This window comes from Periplaneta americana, chromosome 16 (genome assembly GCF_040183065.1).
Source record: "Periplaneta americana isolate PAMFEO1 chromosome 16, P.americana_PAMFEO1_priV1, whole genome shotgun sequence".
In the NCBI taxonomy this organism is placed as follows: domain Eukaryota; kingdom Metazoa; phylum Arthropoda; class Insecta; order Blattodea; family Blattidae; genus Periplaneta; species Periplaneta americana.
The window spans coordinates 108,385,145-108,401,587 of record NC_091132.1 but is presented as its reverse complement, the minus strand read 5'-3'; the positions used below and the strand labels follow the sequence as shown (position 1 = coordinate 108,401,587).

At 36.8% G+C, this 16,443-nt stretch overlaps 1 protein-coding gene across 1 annotated transcript in view; it reads right to left on the bottom strand.

Moving 5' to 3' along the window:
* The window catches only part of LOC138691036 (alkaline phosphatase-like), a 94,218-nt gene extending 83,101 nt beyond the window's left edge, over window positions 1–11,117 (bottom strand). The window contains exon 1 of the mRNA XM_069812682.1: window positions 11,023–11,117. The gene's annotated coding sequence lies outside the window, so the exon portion shown is untranslated. The remainder of the gene's footprint in view (window positions 1–11,022) is intronic.
* Between the last annotated feature and the right edge of the window lie 5,326 nt (window positions 11,118–16,443).

The following is a 16,443-nucleotide window of genomic DNA, read 5'->3' as shown; positions in this document are numbered from 1 at the left end:
AATATTGTACGAAGCATTTAATAAGCAATGGTGAGTCCTTTAAATGTCCTAAATGTCAATGTCATTTAAGTGTTCTGCTATGAATATTTAGGCCAGAACAGCGCTCCGAGCGGCGGAATTGGCATTACGAGGGAACCACTTCAGACTCGTTTTTCAAGCACTATGCGCCAGCTTGTGTAATCTCGTAAGCAACGCCTTAAATACAGTGCAGCTGTCTTCTGACCGTACGTGCTTTGCAAAACAAGTCCTACTTTGTAGGTTGCGCCCCCCTCATCTATGATTAAAATACACAGTGGTACGAGCAAAACACATTATATCATATACTTGTGAATAGCTATAAAAGTATATAATTCATTAGTTAGCATTATCCGTGTAGGACCTTCGTCAGTTCGTGTCATAATGTGCAATAGCTGATGTTCTAAGCCAGCGGTGCATATTCGAGCCCGTGGCGGGCAGATTGCTATGCCCGCGGGTTAACTTCCTTCGCCTACTAGAACGCACCGAAAGAGGGATAGCGGTACATGTATAGAGCAGCGACGTATAGAACAAGATGGGGATGTACTGTCCTTAATATGTGGGAAACATTGCATTACTTAGAAATGAAGTATTCAGAGACGCTGAATGAAAATTGTTCAACACAAATTAGACCTCTTCTCTCGCTCCCTTTTCGGAAATCCAGGAAATTTTTCTCCAGAGTTGTAGCTAAAATTGATTAATATTGATCTTTCACATAATGCGCTGCTGAAATGCACGTATAATGACAAGGACTTCCTTAGCTTTTACAATTCCTTAAATTATGAACTGTCCGAGGATTTGTAAATTAGCATATTACGATTTCCAGCAGGACAGACGTACCGATTGTGTTTCATGAACTTAACAAAAGCCAAGCAATCCTAACGTAATAAGCGCCCCATGCTTAGATTTGCTTCTTTAAATAGCGTTTTACGAGACGTAATAAGTCTGGTGGGAGGCGGAAATCAAAGGTGATTTTCTGGCGAAATTTTATCTTAAAAGGTTTATTTTCGCATAACAATATTGTTATTAAGGCGAAAATTATGAAATACTGCAGCAGTTTTGAAAGTTGTATACATCAACGCAGTATTTTCAAATTTGTTCAATCCGTATTGTAATATACAGGGACATCATTTTATTTTTACTAACATTTTTAATATTAGTCTGGCTATACCTTTGGATTAATGATTGAGACCCGGAAACACCGTTTTCTACCCCCTTCCATGACTGGAGTTCGATGATACTGCGTAAAATACAAACAAATCACTTTACTAGGTACAGGAGGGAAGAAAAGTAGTTCATCCATTTTAATAAAATAGGAAATATCGCAATTTTGAGTGTGATAATTTTCATTAGGTTTTGTTTAATCAAAATACAGTACAGTATTAACAATAAGTGTTTTTACTCACGAACTGAGTTATCCATGCGAACGAATTCATTATGCAGTGTATATTATACTGTCTACAGCACATTAACGTACGATATAGGGAATGAAGTTAAAATGAAAAATAATCATAATATGGATATTTAAACACAATTTTGAAAATGGTGGCCGTTCATTTCGATACAGGCTTCAGTTCTTTTGTGCATATTATCGCACTATAGACTATTGCATCTAATTCCAATTGCCAGTTTCGTCCTTCGTACTAGTAACTCATGTTGAAATAATTCTGTACATAATTCTATACAAGAGTACCTTACATACTGTGAATTCAGTCTTCACTTCTGCTCGACCCGCACAGATAAAATTACTCAGACATGCTATCTACTGTCCGTCCAAGTGGTTATGTCGCAGGATCGTAGAAAGGGAGGGAATCACGTAATAGTTAATTACTTAACGAGGCCCTTTTATTTACGAGTAAGTTATTTTAAACAGTTGCATAATATTACGTAGACGTCCAATTAATTCCTAACAGAAATTAATGTTTTCAGAAAAGAGCTAAGAAAGCCCAGCCACTAGTCTTTACAGTGGAGCGAGCAGAAGCAGGTGGGGAAAATCGGGATGCGAAGTAGGCAGACGGACGGCAGTACCTGTGCGAAAATATGATTCAATATTGGAAGTTTTCGTCACTGGAAAACGCGAACATATTTCTGAAACGTACTATAATCACTGTGGCCTTGGTTCTGTGTGGAGGGCAGTTGGAACTTCGTTAATAGAAGGGGTGGGAGTGAAGTACATTAAAAAACTCAGGTACAATAAAAGTTGAAGTAAAATTGTGCATATATAACATATTCTGCTCTGAAATAATTGTGTTGCATTTATTAAAAACGTGTAAACAAAAGTATGAAGAGTTACCGTATTGCATCTTTGTAGTCACTCCTATTTGTACAGCATATACAGGGTGTTTAAAAAATACGGGGCATAATTTCAGGTATGTATTTCCCACATGTAGACAATCAAAATAGTTCATTACAACATGTGTCCGGAAATGCTTTATTTCCGAGTTATGGCCTTCACAACACTGAAATTCACCAGAACGTTTTTCTTTCTGCAGATCGTTGCCGTCAAAGGAGACATTAAGAGGGCATTCTGACAGTTCCTTCCGAGGCGAAGGTTACATTCAGTGTTGTGTAGGCGTTAGACCGTGCGACATGTATTCAAATGAAGAGCTGGCAGACATACACTTCATGTACGGTAAGGCGGACGGCAATGCTGCGCTGGCTCGTCGTTTGTAATCAGGAGAGATACCCACAGCGACAATGTCCAGATCGGAAGACATTTGTACGTCTCCATTACCGTCTGTACGAGTATGGAAAATGTAACTCTCCTGGTTTGGAAAGGGGACGACCAAGATCTACAACTCCAGAAGTACAGGAGGAGATTCTGGAGGCTGTGAACATGACTCCTTCTATCAGCACACGAAGGGTAGCGTTGCAAGTCAATGTTCCTCATACGACTGTCTGGAGACTGTTGAAAGAGTATCAATTTTATCCTTATCATTTGCAACGTGTACAGGCCCTGTCACCAGCAGATTACCCTGCACGAGTTAGGTTCTGTCAGTGGTTCTTGCAGCAGTGTGGTGTAAATCCGAACTTTCCTGCCTTAGTATTATTTACAGATGAAGCACAGTTCACACGAGATGGCATAACAAATTTCCACAATCAGCATGTATGGGCGTACAAAAACCCACGTGCAACTGTTCCATCTCATCACCAGGTGCGGTTCTCCCTCAACATATGGGCCGGTATCATTGGTGATCGATTAGTTGGACCCCATGTACTTGTAAACAGACTTCCGGGGCAGGCGTACACAAACGTTCTGGAAAACACCATACCTCATGTTTTAGAAGACACTCACTCCACTGATCAATCGTCAAATCATTCACTTCTTGCATGATGGCGCTCCTGCACACTTCAGTCGTACGGCTCGCCGGTACTTGGATCGAAGGTTTCCTGATCGATGGATAGGTAGAGGTGGCCCAATTGCTTGGCCTCCTCGCTCACCTGATCTGAACCCTCTCGATTTCTACTCGTGGGGCCATTTAAAATCATTGGTTTATTCGTCTCCGGTGCCTGATTTGGAATCCCTTCGGAATCGAATTGTGGCATGTTCTGAGGACATACGCAATACTCCTGGAGTTTGGGATCGTATTCGCAGGTCAATGAGACATCGATGTGAGGTCTGTATTCAAGCAGGAGGTGGACATTTTGAATATCTTCTGTAATGGCAACGACCTGCGGAAAGAAAAACGTTCCGGTGAATTTCAATGTTGTGAAGGCCATAACTCGGAAATGAAGCATTTCCGGACACATGTTGTAATGAACTATTTTGATTGTCTACATGTGGGAAATACATACCCGAAATTAGGCCCCTTATTTTTGAAACACTCTGTATACCGTCAGGTAGCACGCGAAAGAGTCGAAGATCGTTCGCACGCTGTTATACATCCCTGTTCTAAGCTGTCTCTCCTTAAAGAGGAACAATCCTTCTTTTGTTCGTATTCTCTGCTCTCTTTGAGGTCAAGGCATGCAAGCGAAAGCTCAAAGTCCTATAACACCCCAAGTATTCGTTTTAGGAAATCCGTGTGTAGCTTATTTCATTTTCTTGCGTATTCCCAACCCCGACCCCAATTTCCGTCTCGTACAACACAGATGACTTTAGCACAGCTCCGTATACTAAATAGTTCCAATGTTACTGCAGGAATGTCTGGCGCTTTAATGATCAATTTCAGTACTTCCGCGCTATTTACTCCGCACTTGCGTTTCGTTATTTCAATATGCTTGGTCCATCTTCCATTCATTGATAAAGTAACCCCAAAATATATTAAATGTTTCACATTTTCCAGTGTGTGCCCAGCGTAATATGTCCATGTCTCATCCCTGCTGTATACAGATCCATTTTTAAACGTAATTTATTGTCTTTGTCTCGTCACATCCCATTGACTACAGTAACTCTCAAACTAGCAACCATTCCCATGAGGGTAATCTTTTTTCTTTCACCATGTTAAATAATATAAAAACAAATGCTTATATAAATTTTGGCCACTCGAGCGGAATTACGAGGGCCGTAAAAATAAGTTTCCCTGGGGTCGTTTTGAGAATTAAAACACAATTACATTGGAAAGATTTATTGGAACAGATACAGCAATTGTTTAGCTATTTTTAAACATATTCCCCACCGGAATTGAGACATCTCTCATACCGTGGGATCAGCTTTATCCCAGTGTCGTAATGAGATTGATTTAATTTTTAGGGGGGTATAACAGTGACTTGTGTTGTGCAAAATTGGAGAAGATCGGCACAAAAACCAATGCAAAGCATATGCAATAAATACTAGATTTATAGAATTTACTACATAAATATGACATAAAGTAACGATATTATATTATTATAAAACCGCATACATTGAGTTTGCTTATTTTTAAAGTAGAAAATTGCCGACATTGGGCTACATTAGCACCTAGATTTGGCGACTTTATGTAATATCAATCTGGCAAATCTAAGCAAGGCATTTAAAAATGAACATAAAAATACAATAAGTTGTGAAAAGAAACAGATATGCAATGTCTCGTTTAATAAGTGCAGTGTGTTACTTGGCCCAGCAAGAACTTCCGTTTGGTGGTAGGGATAAGTCTGATATCTCTGTCAACAGGGGATAATGTGTGGAACTTTTACACCTCCTTGCTGAAACTGATGGCGATCACCTTCAGACTGTTACTGTGGACATCAAATGACATTCAGAATGGCCTAATTGTATGTGTTTCTCGTGTTTTGATTAATGAAATTAAAAAGGAAATTAATTGAAACAAGTTCTATTGCTATAGACGTATACAATAAGTCACAGTATCGACGAATTGTACAAGTAGGCGTAACACAACTTCTGGCGAGTACTTTCAGGAAATTTGTTGCAAATTTAGTATTGCTATTCCTATAATTCTAGTATTCTTCATATAATTCTATACATTGCATTTTGTTGTTCATCTCTATTATCTACGCTGATGAGAAACAGGACTGAAGGAAAGTTTTAGTTGGGAATATTGTAAGGAGGTGTTATGTTAATACTGATGGTTATTTTTTAAGTAATGGAGGTGCAAATTTATTACGATGACGTGTTAAAAAAGTGAAGGCGAAAGATAAATAGGAGTGACAATAAACTGAGAGAATAATATTTTGCAGTGGCGTGGCGTGGGAATTTCCTGAATGTTGTCGGTTCGAAAATGATACCACAGTCGAAGAGAGGATTTCTTTCGAGCGTTCTACTAACGTTTCTTTTCAAAAACAAGTAGAAGTCAAGAAAGCAAGACTAACAGCGTCCGTAAATCTGAAAATCAGCATGACAGTGCATGACATGACGTCGCGTCGTTGACGTAATGACTGCTTGTGAATGTTTCGAGAAGTCGAGATTGATCACTCCCGAAGTCCCGAACGTCATGCAGTCTTGAATCGCCACAGTTGTTTGTACCTGACTGAACTTTTATCTACTTTGGCAACTGTTATATATGTATAAACAATCAAGTAGCCTATTTGAAACGTCATCTTTACCTTTCAGTGTATAATAATCCGTTACCCAGTTTTTATTTAATTACTAGGCCCTTATTAAAAGGCTAGGCATTTTCTTTTCATATGTTTGAGATTAAGTATGCAGTCTCAAGTAAAAAGATATTAACGTTATGTTTTATGTTTCTTAGAAATGCAAATTTATTTGAGAATTGTTTTTGTTTTCTATTTATATAACCATAGGTAATGTCATATATAAAACCAGAACATTTTGATAACTAAGCTACTGTTCTGTTTTGTCTTTTGGTCTCATTTAAACAATGATCATGTTATTTGTTTCAATAATGTATGTTATTCAAAGTTACGAAATCTTTCCACGCCGATCAAATGCTATTTCGAGAATGATGAGCGAGACTCGAAAGACAAATGCAACGAACACAGCGAGCGAGAGCGGCAGTTAGTTTTGTTCATCTCTAGTAAATAACATTGACCATGGGCCACCGGTGTAGCTCAGTCGGTTGAGGCTTTTGTTTGCTGATCCGGAGTTGCACTCGCTCAGGGTTCGATTCCGGCTTGGACTTATTACCCGATTGGGTTTTTTTCCGAGGTTTATCTCAACCGTAAAGCGAATGCTAGGTAACCTATGGCGAATTCTCGGTCTCATCTCACCAAATACAATCTCGCTATCGTCAATCCCATCGATGCTAAATAACCAAGTAGTTGATACAGCGTAGTTAAATAACCAACTAAAAAAACATTGACCTATCCACATCACAGCTGATACTGACGGCTGTGTTCCTTCGTCTCTTGGCACTTCATCAACATTGCTGACTCTAATCTCCAGTTGTCTTGTCTTGAATTTTGTTGCTCATTTCATCCACTCGCTATAACATTTATCCATCCGTCCATTCGTTGGTGCCCACTGCCTGCTGTCTTGCTTCCGCTTTCTTTTGCATAACAATTTCTTGCTTGTTACACTCCCTCGGTTGTTTGACTCTTCATCATCGATTGTTAAACTTTGGTTCAAAACTCCAGATGATCGCATTTCGTTTCACTATATTGAAGATCGTAAATTTTTCCTTTAATTTTAGTTAGTTTTTTTCATAATTGAAGAGTGCAATTTCTAAGTGCCATTGTTTGCCATTTTCCTTTTTCTGGCTGAGTATGTTCCATTTGCCATCGCCGATAAGCTGTGGAAGTTCCATGAACCTAGTAGTCGGAACATTCAGTCAGTGTTCCATGTGCCCCGCCAGGTATTACTGGTTCCAAATCTTACCCACAGCAAACTGAATTGTTACAATTTAGGCATAATGTTGCAGATTCGGACGATAGTATTACGCATATGTATGAAGACAGCATTGCCGCTAGTGTTGCATGTAGAAGTTGCCGAAGGAAGGGTACCTGAAGGAGAGGAAACTAGTCATTTCGTCCGATAATTGCTCAGGCCAGATCGTGTAATGATACATCAAGGCCACTTTGATCAGGTGCCACAGACTATGATTTTGAGAATAGAAAGAGAGTTAGCAAGTCATACATACTCAGAAATATAAATGATGTGAAAACTGCTCGAAATTTGAAACCTTTCAAGGTCGTTGTGTTCGTGCAGATTTCTTGCACCTGAAATAAGCCAGAGACTGTGACCGCTACTACAAATTTCAGATTTCGAAACTGAGTATGATTTGTGTAGCCAAGAATTACCCGTAAAACGTCGTACCAAGAAAACTTTTAGTAATCTAGATGGAAAGTGATAAACGTTATGAAAAAAAGGAAAACATCCATGTATGTAGGAGACATTCCACATTCTTTCACAACCAATGCTACCTAGTTAAAAAAAGCAGACCTCCTTAACATGATAGCGTTTCTATAATTTTTTTATGAAGAACTTTGCAGTCACTGACAATCTCAATGTAATTATGAGCTACAGTATGATATTTTAATGTTTTTGAGTTTACTACCCCTTTTTATTTGAATTTTGTAATACCTCTTTTTAAGTACAGCACTTGGAACACTATAAGGAAAAGGTATAAGGAACTTGGAACTTTTTATCATCTTTGGTGTATAATATATTAGTATAAATAGAAATTATTCATACAGTACGTTTACGTTCAAGATTAATACGCATCCTTCATAAATTTACCAATAGTATGAAAAATAAACATTAACAACAGGACTGAAAAACTTTTTACTATCTCCAGTAAAGTTTTCTGAATGGTATTTAGAACCTTTGCACTTTCAACTCTTCAATTTGCAAATTATCCTTTACTTCTTGCTGCTTTTAGAAATGGATGGAATAATTTTTTTGTTCCTCTCATTTCGTAACTAAAATCATTCTCAAGTCTCAATTTTGTTCCTATATGGTTTTTTAATTTGTTTATAATTACATCTTTTGTCTTTGGGCTTTGAAGTTTTACTAGTATTGCACGCATGTTGCCCTTGCCAAATCGCATGTCTCTCTCCTTTGGCCTGCAACAACTACCTTGAATAGTTTTCAACACACTTCACAGGCTTTATCGTACCATATTCTCTTCTATTTTTTTATCTTATTTTAGTAGGTTATTTTACGATGCTTTATCAACATCTTAGGTTATTTAGCATCTCATTGAGATGGTGATAATGCCGGTGAAATGAGTCCGGGGTCCGACACCGAAATTTACCCAGAATTTGCTCATATTGAGTTGAGGGAAAACCCTGGAAAAACCTCAGCCAGGTAACTTTCCCCGACCGGGAATCGAACCCGGGCCACCTGGTTTCGCGTTCTATCCTCACTTAATCCAAAAATTATCAAATTCTTCTTCCTCTGTTTATCTTAAGAATTAATTAATTTTCTCTTCCATCTCGCAATTTTTTTTTTTTTTTTTTGCTGCAGCTCTTCGATCTTCTTGTTGACCTCAATCTTTACTTTTCACATTCGCTATTGACTGACTGACTTCTGTTTTAATTCTTCGTTGATTTAATAAATTCTACCTCCACTTTTTCTCCAATCACTTTCCCCAACTTCTCGCTTATGGACCAGGATTCATTTCAATTACTTTACTTATTAAAAGTTTTGCAACAATTGTATCAACGGTCCGTTTTAATTCTTCTTTGCCACCGAATCATATTTTCTCTCTTCTCATTTTTACTTAGTTATTTAACTATGCTGTATTAACTACTAGGTTATTAAGCTTCGATGGGATTGGTGATAGCGAATATTGTTTGACGAGATGAGGCCGAGAATTCGCCGTAGATTGCCTGACGTTCGTCTTACGGTTGCGAAAAGCCACGGAAAAAACCCAACCAGGTAATCAGCCTAAGTGGGGATCGAATCCGCGCCCGAGCGCAACTCGGGATCGGCAGGCAACTGAGCTACGCCGTGGCTCTCTTCTCATATTTAAATGTTATATTTCTTGACGTGTATACCTTTATACCAACACTCACAATTTCGCTATAAAACACTGCTCACAGTTAATTGAATATCCACGTATTACTTCATTGTCCTCGCTGTACTGGTTACTACCGCTAGTGGGAGCTGTTGATGGCGATTTAATGCATATGGTAAGGGAAGAATTTAAAAAAGTCATGACCAAAATTTTGCAGGGGCTGCATTCTGATTTTCTAAGGAACTATTTCACATAGCTTACTAAAACTTTTAGTGTACATTTTTAGCAATAAATTCTACAGTTTCCACCTTAAGTTATAAATCAGTATGGTTAAGTTGTTTGTTTATAATTTATTTTATATTACAAAACTTAATATTTTCTGAAAAAGATATATATTTCCTTAACTAATATGTGTAGCCTTTACCAAATTATTTCTGGAAATTGTCAGAAATGTCGTTTACTGTAAAATATAAAAATTTTACGCTCGTATATCAAACATTATTTGAGAAAAGCTCGCCTAAACGAATGTAAGAAACATTTGAATAAGATTATTGCATTGGATTATTCTTTATTTGCTTTTTGTGCTCCAGCATTACAAACAGTCTTTATCGTGCATAATATGTATGTATGTATAATGCCTACCCACTTCACTTTACGTGATTCGGGTTCCGCATATTGCGAATAGATGGCAGGACTGTGACCCATTTTCTAGTTGTACACCACTTTGGTGGGCCACGCTGTACATGAAGTGTATCTGTGGAGCGTTCTGTCTTGTTCTAGGATGAGTGTATGTGTAAGTGTATGGAATGAGTGGTGGTGGTGATGAAGGGGAAACCCGGTGCTGGGACGTAGCCTACTCCTGTAGAATAGCACCAAGGGGACCGCCAGGCTTAACGTCCCCGTCCGACGGACGAATCACTATCAACATACTGTATGCTTTCTCTTCATATGCGCTGCGGAGAAATTTGGGATTTAACCCAGGCATATTGGTGCACAATTTAGTGGTTATAATTTGTGCACCGCCATCTCTCCTAGTCTCGAGGTAGAAATGTTACATGAAAATTATGGTGTATTATGACGACACAACTTGTGTCATAAAGTTAACATAACGAAACGATAGGCCTATGCCGTGCTATAATATTTAATACATATTGTTGTCATAGCAACCTCTTTCTTCGTAGACCATGATGTCAAATTATTATTGTTTCTTATTGTTCACTTCAACACTTGATTAAAGGTATTAAACTTTCTAGAGTTAAAACGTTGTTACAATAAAAAAAATCTTTATGACAGATGGGCCCCGTTTCAACACAGGCGTGGTGTCATCTTCAGTGTCTTCGAACTACTCATCATTACCCATCTTTACAAATCTGATATTATTAATGTCTTTGGTTTGTTTTATAATGCTACCGTACAAGAAATTACTTTTGAAACACGTGTCAAAATTAGGAAACTTGCTTCACTCGTTGCCTCATGTCATAAAGTATAACATTATAAACTTGTTTCATAATAATATGGCGCAATTATCTTTAGCACTATTAAAATACAAAGGTTTAGAATTTTCTAATTTATAAGCACCCCAAGTATCTCTCTGATTACTCAGTGCCCTTAGTACTTGAAAATGATGAAAAGTGTGTTGCTAGAAAAAAGGAATGTTAATGAAATTAAAGAACAGTTTGAGCTACTTTATGAAACTTAGTGTGTAGATACAGACCTGCTAATGGTGATACTGCTAAAAGTGGTTTTCCCGTCCAACGTGCCTGGAAATTCTAGAAGCCATTGCCGTACAAGCGTGCATTATATTCAAACAAAACGCAATTTAAAAGACAAGATAGCGTCTTTCTCTGGTGACTTGTTCGATTACGACGCACTATCCTGAAGAAATATTTCTGTCTGGTACTTGGCAGTTTTATAGTTATTGTTGAGTCGTGTAATAAACATAACAGACAGTATCAGTAGACCTATGTCATAGCAGTTTATAGCTGGTTGAAAATGTTTATTACAGGTAACAACACATAAGCTAGACACAAGAGATGTGTCAGAATTTACGATATAGAGTTTCAGAGTCGTCGTATTTATGTTGTAAAATTATAGAAGTTGACAGTTTTTAAAATACAACGAAAATATGCATTTTACATACTAGAACTCGGAATAGGCGGTATCGACCCAGATATATATTTTTTAGTACATGCTCTCTAAAATAGTTCCTTTTTGGACTGTATGTATGTATGTAAGTATGTATGTATGTATGTATGTATGTATGTATGCATGTATGCCCAGTCCACTTTACGTGATTCGAGCTTCGCATATTGCGGTTAGATGGCAGGACTATGACCCATTTTCTACAGTGTCTGTATAAAGACAGTGTGGACAATAGCACAGTTCACGCCCACCGCCGCCATTAAGATTCCATGGCGAGCATATGTTCCTATGGAACTAATGAAAGAAGTTGGAGGGATTTTCTGTGATTTATCCAAAGCATTTGACTGTATAAATCATAAAATGCTGCTAGATAAATTAGATTATTATGGAATTAAAGGTGTTGCACACCAATGGTTTCAATCATATCTCATTGATAGGAAACAGAAAGTTGAAATCAATACAACTATGAAATCTACATCGACATGGGGAACTATTAATAATGGAATTCCTCAAGGATCAATATTAGGTCCCATACTTTTTCTAGTCTTTATAAATGATCTTGCCCCCCTTATAAAAGATGTAGGTCATCCCATATTATTTGCAGATGACATAAGTATAGTAATTACAGCCAATAACTCCAACACATTCCAATCTTCAACAGAGGAAATTCTCTTCAAAATATGTGACTGGTTCTCAGTCAATAAATTAGTATTAAATTGTAACAAAACTAACATAATTCAATTTAAATCCTGTCCAAATTCAATGTCGCAAATTTCTAGCGCAATAATTAACAAAGATCCCTATTAGAAACAACAACCAAATTTCTTGGCTTAAAAATCGATAATGTGTTAAACTGGAAAAATCATATTAAAGAAATTACCCCCAAACTAAATTCAGCTTGTTTTGCTATTAGATCTATGCAAAATATAGTAAATATCAATACCTTAAAACAATATACTTTGCTTACTTCCACTCGGTAATGAGTTTTGGAATAATATTCTGGGGAAATTCCACAGATAGTAACAATATATTTCTATTACAAAAAAGAGTAATTAGAATAATAGTAGGTGCCAAATCTAGGGAATCGTGTAGGACTATTTAAAAAAAACTACAAATAATGCCCATGGATTGTCAGTATATCTTTTCATTAATAGTCTTCCTCGTATGTAGTCGTGAAAACTTTGTAACTAATTCAACAGTTCATAGCATAAATACACATCAAAAAAATGACTTTCATACTCCATCGGCAAGTCTATCGTGCTATCAAAAAGGAGTGCGTTATATGGCAGTAAACATTTTTAATAGCCTTCCTATCGATATAAAAAATGAAACTCAAAACATAAAATTATTTAGGGCCAAATTAAAGAAGTACCTAATTTCTCACACCTTCTATTCTGTAAGTGAATTCGACATTCAATAACACTTCATGCAATTGATACTAAAACTACGTGTTGTGCTAGTAGACTATATTGTAAATCTCATCTGTATATATTTCATCTAGACTGTGACTATAAATTAAGATTTTATAATAGTATTAAGTTTTTTGACTTGTTCCATATTCTAGCTGTAAGCATGTATGAATACCATGGAATGTTAATAAATACAATACAATACAATACAATCGTAATTGGAATATATTTATATGATGTTCTCCCTTTCTTTAAAACATTTTTCTGTCACATATAGTGCTTGAATGCGTTAGCAAGGTAATTCGACAGGTGTTTTATTATAACTGACAGTGATATAATATAGCAGTATGTAATGACATTTAGATTATGCTAGACAAGTTGGCGAGCTGCAGCGTTGCCAACCGTAGCTGGAACCGGCTAAACATAGAAGGATTTAAGGACCTGTAGCTGGTAGCCGGACGGCTGTAGCTTGATGACAAAATGTAGCCGTTTCGAGACTCGACCACCTGACCACAATCAAATATTATTCAATTTCTTAAGTTTGCGTGAGAGATGGTATATTTTTAGGAAGGCAAGTTCAAAGCAGGTTCATAAAAAGGGGAAAGGTAGGATGGAGAATTTTTTTGAACAATCTCTTGGAAAGATTTCTGAATAAAGTCATAAAAAAGGGACGGGTCTCAATTTATAAACAAACCCATGAAAGGACTGCCCGGTCAAGAAGTGAAAGTCTTGTTACCAGTACACGTTAGCAAGAACTGTGATATGTTTTAAGGTTTAAAGAAGCCGATTCACAAAAATGAATAGGGGTTGTTTCGCGTTACTCCTGTCCCTGAAAAGCTATGAATAAAGTCGTAAAAAAGTGTAAAGACTGCAAACGCTATTTCTGTATTTTTTTTTCTGGAGATAAGTAATAGAGTCAACTTTCTAAGCAGAAACGTTGAATGGGCTGCCCAGTGAAGCCGTCAGTCTTGGACAAAAGGCCCTACAGTATTTTTTTAGCTTTGAAGGTTTCATTTTTATTGTTTTTGAGAGGGACTCTTGAACTGCAATTTTTAACATAAACTTTTTTTTTCTTAAACTCTCTATTTCCCCCACCCTTCTTCATCCCCTCCTATGCCCATCGTTTTTTGATATTTTAGCCTCAGTCTGTCTGAAAAATCAGTCGAGTTCACTTAGTTAATCTTGATCTACGTTTTGCCAGTTTTGTGATAGTTTGTCAATGTGTAGTGTCTTACAATAGTGCTAAGTATGAGTTCTTCGGAGAGTGTATGTGAATCCACGCGTAGAAGAAGAGGTGTAGAGACTCCCGAGAAGAAGAAATTAATTCGTGGTGAATCTAAATTGAAACTAGAATCTCGACAACAAAAGTATAGGGGGGAATGGGAACAAGATTCTATGTTCAAAGGACGGATACGACCTGTAGTAGGGGTGCCCAATAAAGCATATTGCAGAGCGTGTAGATGGGAAACTGTGGCGAAATTGAGTAATTTGAGGGAACAGTCAAATACTGAGAAACATTTGAAGTCTGTCAAAGGAATAGTTCATGGGCAGCGTACTTTGTTTCAGTGCAATTCACAACCAAGTAGGAATGTACATGCCGACGCGAATACTTCTGTTAAAAGAGCAGAAATTTTATGGGCTGGGTTAATAGCTAATAATATCAACCGTAGATGATGTATTTTTCAAAATGTGTTGAATTGACGTAAATCATCTTCAATTTGTAAATATTATATGTAGGGCTACATAATTATACAGTATATATTTAAATGAAATTTACGACGTACGTGTAAATAGTGATTTAATTCCCACGTGTAGACTAAATAGTGATTAAATTTCAAGACGTATCATGGAGGACAACAATGTTGCATCAGAAATTGGTGAGTTTAATATTCAAAAACTTATTAGAATTATTTTTATTCGTTCTTGATTATGATTATACACTTTTAACACTTAGGTACATATTACTAATCTAATTGTTAAACTTGTTAAATTAACAACTTTTTAAATTCACTGTGTAAAATAATGAAACTACAGTATTATGGTACTTTATCTTTGAGACTAGTTTCGGCATAAAGTCTCGCCGTTAATTTAACAAGTTTAACAATATTACGTTAATGATATAACCGTGTAATCAAGAATGAATCTGCAAGACGATACCAATTAATTATTTTTGTTTGGTTCTTTGCTTATTAAACGTAGAATATTATTATGTAATGTAATGTACACATGTATTAATTTAAAGATAATTACGAGAGTTATTTTGGTTTATTTTCAATTTTTATTTGGATAAACAATTCTAAATTTATCTCTACTTTACTTTAAAGGGCTTTCATACTACCAGATGTTCATACAAAGTAGGTTAGTATAACAGCTGTCATTCAGTAGTAAATTTAAGTTCGGGATCTTTGACCGCTGTAAATCAAGAGACCCGTGTTCTTTAGAAAATTCAGGTAGTCGTTTCTAAAGGGAACCTCACTTTCTTTGTTCGTTTGGTTCTCTGTTTATACCTGGTGAGGTTTAACTTGTCTCAGTAGCAATAAAACCAAGTCCCTTCAAATGAGGGTGGAGATTATAGGAGGGTTGTAAATTCTCAGTATTCCTTTCAAAACCTTATTATTGTGCAGGCTACCGGAACTCAGTATCTTGAAAGACAAGCTCAGTGACGGAACTACACAGTACGAAGAGAGATATTTTGTTACTGAGTATTTTATTTTGTGCTACAGAATGTTATCAACTTGTAAGTGATTTTTACATCCCTTTTAATTTATTTGTGTTATTTGTGCTTTTGATTTTGGTGCTCCTAGCTGGTGTAGGCAAACAAGGGAAACCGTTACAGTCAGACGCTAGGGAAATCGTATGTTTGGTGCATAAGTCCTTTGAAGAAGAATTAGACGCACTGAAAAACGGAAGAGAAACAATATCAATATCAAATGTATTAGGTAGAACGGCGGTTGCGACTGGTGTACCTAGGCGAACAGTTTCTCGTATTTTAAATCAAAAACAACAGGCGGAAGAAAGTGGAAACGTTTTGTCAACACCAGGAAAGAAGAGACCCAACAGAACACCAAATAAAACTGTTATAGATTCGTTTATCGGTTCTGCTATTCGCAGTACAATTTACAATTTGTATCAATCAAAGTTTTTGCCAAGTTTAGATAATATGAGGGAGGCTCTAAAAGAGGCGAAATTGTTTGATGGTAGCAAATGGACTCTTCGACAGATATTGAAGAAAATGAAATTTCGCTACGTCAAAAATAATCAAGGACGGAAAATGCTAATGCAAAGGAGTGATGTTGTAGTAAAGAGATTTCATTTTTTGAGGAAAATAAGAGAATATCGATCTCCTAACAGCCCCATTATCTATTTGGACGAGACCTGGATCAACGTAAATCACACTAAAGATAAAATATGGATGTGTGAAAATTCTGAGGGCGACCCAGAATCACACTACGAGTCCCCATAGGCAAAGGCCAACGATTTATCGTACTTCACGCTGGATCGCAGACTGGATTTGTACCTAATGGTTTATTGTGTTTCAAATCCAAAAACTACAAGAGACTACCATGAAGAAATGGACGGGAATA